Here is a 6,000-nt window from a genome sequence, read left to right on the forward strand (position 1 = left end):
CCTTCTCACAATAACTTGCATCTACCATTAACGTATAGAGTGATCATTCATTATTTATCGCCCTGAGACATAATCATTGTTACCACGTAACCCAAGACAAACATAATATTCACACGCTTTACATCATATCATAACCTACTAAACAGGGTTAGACTGAATACTTGGCCGCGGCGAGGCATGTCGTCGAGCTGAGTCACAGAGGTGTACGACTCTCTATCCTAAAAATAAAATCTATAGAATCTAAAACCTGACTGCTCTGATACCAATCTGTCACGACTCGACTTTCGAGGCTTCGAAAGACCAAATCGTGACTGAAAAGACGAAATCGAAAACAAATAAAAAGAAAAAGAAATATAAGGTAAAAATCTAACAAAATTTAAAAAAAGAAAAGGAAATCAAGGACACCAAAATTAAATATAAAATGAAAGTCAAATGTTACCAATAGGAATCACAAATATAAAATGAAATACAAAAGACTCTAAATATTAAAACGGACAAAGGACTCTAAATATTAAAACGGACAAAGGACTCTAAAAGACCGACAAGGGACTGACACTTCAGAACGACACCCCTCTGTGACAGTGCAACTCTCGAACATCTCCCCGTATCAACTAGTACCTGAAAAAAAAAAAAAAAAAAAAAAAAAAAAAAAATATANTCAGTAAGCAACCTATTTGTAGGCTTTTTTCGCATCGTTATCTTAGTAGGTATCCATGGTCTTATCTCTGGGTTCAAATGAGTACGAAGGCTACAACTCTCTTTTTTGTATCTTAGGAGGCTTGCCCATCTTATGTAGTGGAATGATCAGTGTCCTGAGGTGAGGCGCGACCTCATAAGTAAATCTGAGGGGATCGTATGGCTGGATCTGAATACGTGACTCTCTTTGAACATCATCCGTGGAGGTTAGCTGACAACCCTCACATGGGACCATACATCCACTAAATTTAGGGTGCGACCCCCTATGTGCCGATCAGCTACTAAGTCATCCTACGTGGCTCCACGTCCCCCGCTCAGGGACGGGTTTCTACGGCCCAGGAGTCTTGTTCAAAAGATCCCTTAGCTATCACCACTAGGTCTGGGCACATGTCACACTTCCCTCTCTGGATCTGCCAAGCTCAATGATCTCCGTACCAGAGCTCTGTCTCAATGGTACGGTATCAGAGCAGAGGGGGAAGTGGAGGTTTTGATGACACTATCTACACTGCTCAACTCTAGCGGGCTATCAACAGTTACCGTGGTGACCTACTATTCTTTCTAAGGTGGAACTTGGTGGCTTAGACTTGGATTCATGCATCTCTAGGATTCTCGTGCAAGGTCTCATAAACTATCGGGTTTGGAATTCTAGGCTCTGGATCCGCTGGTAATCGTTTCACGGGTCTAAATACACGGTATTCTAGAGGTTTCCCAATCTAGGGTCTCGTTAGCCTACTTGGTCACAAGCACCCTAATTTAAGCTCATAATTTCTTCATATTCAACAAGAAAGATAATACAAGCAATCATCATGCATAGGAGTTAACATACAGTAGTTCATGCAATATTAACAATTATGCTCAACGGGAAGATAACGTCCATCTTCACCCGGAGCGCAGATTTCACAAGTTTTTCATCCTCCTCATGCATACATACATTATCAGAATCTCAATCTAAATAGATTACATAATCATTCATAACTAGAAGCCATAGATTTCCTTATTTCTTTCATTTTCATGGTTTCCATACTAATATGCTAGGTTCGGTCAGCTAGGTTTATGGGTATGATAGCATGCATGCTTATTCCAAGCGGTTCCTACAAGTACTGCTCGTGGAAATCCAAATGGCTACTTACTTGGTTGACACGTGTCGTCCCAAGCTCGAATTATTTGCCGGAAAAGATTCCAAAAATTCTAGAATTTCCTTGATAGGTCCTAATTCTCATAAAAATAGGATTAGAGTTGAAATCGGGGCAAAAAACAAGCAAACGGAGGCCAAACGGGTGAGAGAATGGGGTCCCACGCGTCGTGCATGTGCCAGCAGCAGGTCCCCCACACGCACCGGCACACGCCCTCATGCGCAGTCCCCACGCGTAGGGCACATGTGCGGGCAGTGCCACGTTTCGGACCCTAGCGACACGTGGCGCATAGTGTTTGGCAGGAAATGTCGGGTTGGACCGCAGGTTTCTAAATCGGTTTGGCGGGCATACGGGTTGACCCAACTTCAGTGCACTAGTGGAATGTTACCACGTGACATAAGCCGGCTCCGCCACGCTCTTCCATTCGCCGGTCGACGCTTGGCGGTCTCTTTCTCTCTCCTGCGTGTGTTTCAAATTTCCATATGTTAGCATTTTCGCGTTTTCGATCTATTTTCTTCCGATTTTCTTATCTTTCAATTTGTTATCCATATCAACAAAGTTTCTTCACAAAAATTGTAGATCTCATAGTCTACTTCTACAATATATTTTTCCTTTATTTTTTTCCTTGAACACAGGATGAGTTAAGGCCGTCCAAAGATACGGAAAAACTCACATTTTCTGTTTTCGATCGGTTTACTCGAAGTCCGACTAAACTCCGATTTTCATCTGATTCTCGTCCAGGAACTTCAAGAAACCTGTGTGAATCTTATTTTAGTTACATACCTCAAAAACTCCAAATCTAACGCTCAAGAAACTCCTCAGATCTAGATAAAATCGAAACAAGAAGTTCGGAACCTTACTTTGTCCGTTCTCAGATTTTCTTGCCGAAATGAGTGAATCCACCCCCAAACTCTTTTTCCAGCACCGAGAGAAGTATTGCTTCAAAGTTTCTTGCCTTGGACTTGATCTTCAACGATGGTTTGTCTTCTCTGTTCTTCTTCTCTCCCAAACCCTAGCTTCTTCAACTTTCTCCTTTCTCCTTTCTCATTCTCTCTCTCTCTCTCTCTCTCTTTTTTTTTTTTTTCCTTTTCTTTCTCTTTCTTCTTGGAGCCCAAATAACTAGATCCCTTAGGTAAGGTAGGGGCAATATGACCCTTTTGTTCCTATGTTGTTTTTTTTATTTTTTATTTAGTTATTTAAAAATTCGGGTATTACAATCACGTGTTTGTTTAGATTGATGTCAGTTAGTATCTGATTAAATCTCCTTATAGTTAAGGAGTTGATTTATTTTTTGATTTGATTTACGGGTTTGTTACCAGATTTTATGCAAATTTTTAGGTAGATTTTCTAAATATCTTTTTGTATTCTCTATATATAGAGCATTATGGCTCTTCATAATACAATCTTCTTATCTACCATTAAATTACTCATTTTTTCACTAACAATTGGTATCAGAGCTATCTTCTTAAGGAAACTGTGAGATCAAAATAGAAGGTGAATCTAGTTTTTCAGTTGTTGCACCACCAATCTTCGATGGAGACAATTATCAAATGTGGGCAGTTCGTATGGAGGCTTTGGATTTGTGGGAAGCAATAGAAGAGGATTACAAGGTCTCTCCACTTCCAGCAAGTCCTACTGTAGCACAAATCAAAGCGCAGAAGAAAAAGACGACAAAAGAATCAAAGACAAAAGCTTGCCTATTTGCAGCAGTATCTCAAATGATTCATGCGAATAATGTCTCTCAAAACAGTAAAGGAAATCTGGAATTATCTCAAGGCTGAATATGAAGGGGATGAGAGGATTTGTGGAATGATGGTCTTGAATTTGATTAGGGATTTCAAGCTGCAGAAGATGGAGTCGGTTCTATGTTAAATGATTCCTAGATCGTTGAAAAGCTGCTGGTCACTGTTCCAAAGAAATTTAAAGCCACCATTACCACTCTGGAGAATACCAAAGACCTGTCAAAGATTTCTCCTACAGAGCTCTTGAATGCTTTACAAGCACAAGAGCAAAGGAGGTCTATGAGGCAAGAAGGGGTGATTGAAGGGGCCTTATCTATTAAGCATCAAGACAACAACAGGTATAAAAACAAGAAAATTTTCAAAAATCAATCGACGAATGGAGATTCATCTCCCAATTATCAGAAGACAAAAGGAGGAGGTTTCAAAAAATCATATCCACCTTGCTGCCATTGTGAGAAGAAAGGTCATCCACCATACAAGTGTTGAAGAAGACCTGACACCAAATGCTCCAAATGCAATCAACTTGGAGATCAATTGAAAGAAATAGATGCATAGGTAGCCGACAAGAAGAAGAAGATCAATTGTTTATGGTAACTTATTCCTCAGGCAAAGAATCAAGCGAGAGCTGGTTGATTGATAGTGGGTGCACAAATCATATGACATATGGCAAGGAGTTTTTTGAGAAATTAAGAGACACTGAAGTCAAGAGAGTGAGGATTGGCAATGGTGAACACTTGGAAGTCAAGGGAAAAGGCACAGTAGCTATAACAAGCTATGAAGGTATAAAATTTATTCCATATGTTTTTTTTGTACATGAAATTGATCAAAATCTCTTAAGTGTTAGTCAGTTACTTGATAAAGGCTATAAAGTGTTGTTTGAGAATAAGCAGTGCTTGGATCAGAGATGCTAGTGAAAATGACTTGTTCAATGTCAAAATGAGAGGAAAAAACTTTACTGTACATCTGACGACCTTCATATCAAGAGCTAGTGCCACTGAGATTTGGCACAAAAGATTTGGGGACTTTCATCATCGAGGATTGCTTCAGATGCAGTCAAAGAAGCTGGTAGAATGACTCGCTGACATTAATGATGACATGCCTCTTTGCCATGCTTGTAATTTTGGGAAGCAACATAGGCAACCATTTCCTAAATAGGCATGGAGAGTCTCGAAAAAACTGCAGCTGATTCATATTGATCTTTGTGGTCCTCAGCGAACACCATCATTAAATGGTAATCTTTATTACATTGTTTCTATTGATGATCTAACAAGAATGTGTTGGAAATTCAAAGCCAGAGTTGAGAATGAAAGTGCGTGCTTGATTCAAAATGTAAGGTCAGATAATGGCAAGGAGTACACTTCAGAAACTTTTAACAGGTTTTGTGAAGAGGTTGGAATTGAACATCAATTGACAGCACCATACACTCCTCAATAGAATGACGTCAGTGAAAGGAGGAATAGATTCATAATGGAGATGACGAGATGCATACTTCATGAGAAGGATCTTCCAAAACGTTTTTGGGGAAAAGCAGCAAACACTGTTGTGTGCTTGCAAAATCGAATTTCAACAAAAGCTGTGAAGGACCTGACACCATTTGAAGTTTGGTATGGTTACAAACCTTCTTTAATATTTCTTAGAGTATTTGAGTGTCTTTGCTTCACTTACATTCCACAGATCAAGTGTGATAAGCTTGACAAAAAGGCAGAAGCTGGCATCTTTGTTGGGTATAACACCATATCCAAAGCTTATAGAGTTTCTCAACCACACACTAGTCTTGTTATTGTGAGCCAAGATGTTCATTTTGCTGGAAATGAGCAACGGAATTGGGAAGAACTGACGAAGGTGAATCAGATTTATAATGCACCAAACAATTTAATTTTTGGTAGCATGTTAGAAGAGTCCAAAGATGAACGATAAGAATAGTATGAAGATGAACGACAAGATGCTTTGGTTGATGATGCACCTATCAGAGGAGGAGCTTTCGGTGATTGAGAAAAATAAAATGAGGGAGTTGGTTGATCGACCTCTAAACAGAAAGATAATTTGAGTAAGATAGGTATTTAGGAAAAAGCTTGGAGTTCACAACATCCAAACAAGGAGGAGTGTTAAAGATCACTTGTTTGTTTAGATTGCTGTCAATTAGTATGTTATTAAATCTACTAGTAGTTAGGAGTAAATTTAGTCTTGATTTGATTTAGTTTTTTTATTTGTTTACATGGTTGTTTTCCAATTTATTTATTTTATTTTTATTTTTTATTTATTTATTTTTATTTTTATTGTTATTATTATTATTATTTATTTTATTTTATTTTATTTTATTTTTTGCAGATTTTTAAGTAGATTTTCTAAATATATTTTTGTATTCTATGTATATATAGAGCATTCTTGCTCTTCATAATACAATCTTCTTATCAACCCTTTAATTACTC

The sequence above is a fragment of the Cucurbita moschata genome, unplaced genomic scaffold, assembly GCF_002738365.1.
Source record: "Cucurbita moschata cultivar Rifu unplaced genomic scaffold, Cmos_1.0 Cmo_Scf00085, whole genome shotgun sequence".
Lineage (NCBI taxonomy): Eukaryota > Viridiplantae > Streptophyta > Magnoliopsida > Cucurbitales > Cucurbitaceae > Cucurbita > Cucurbita moschata.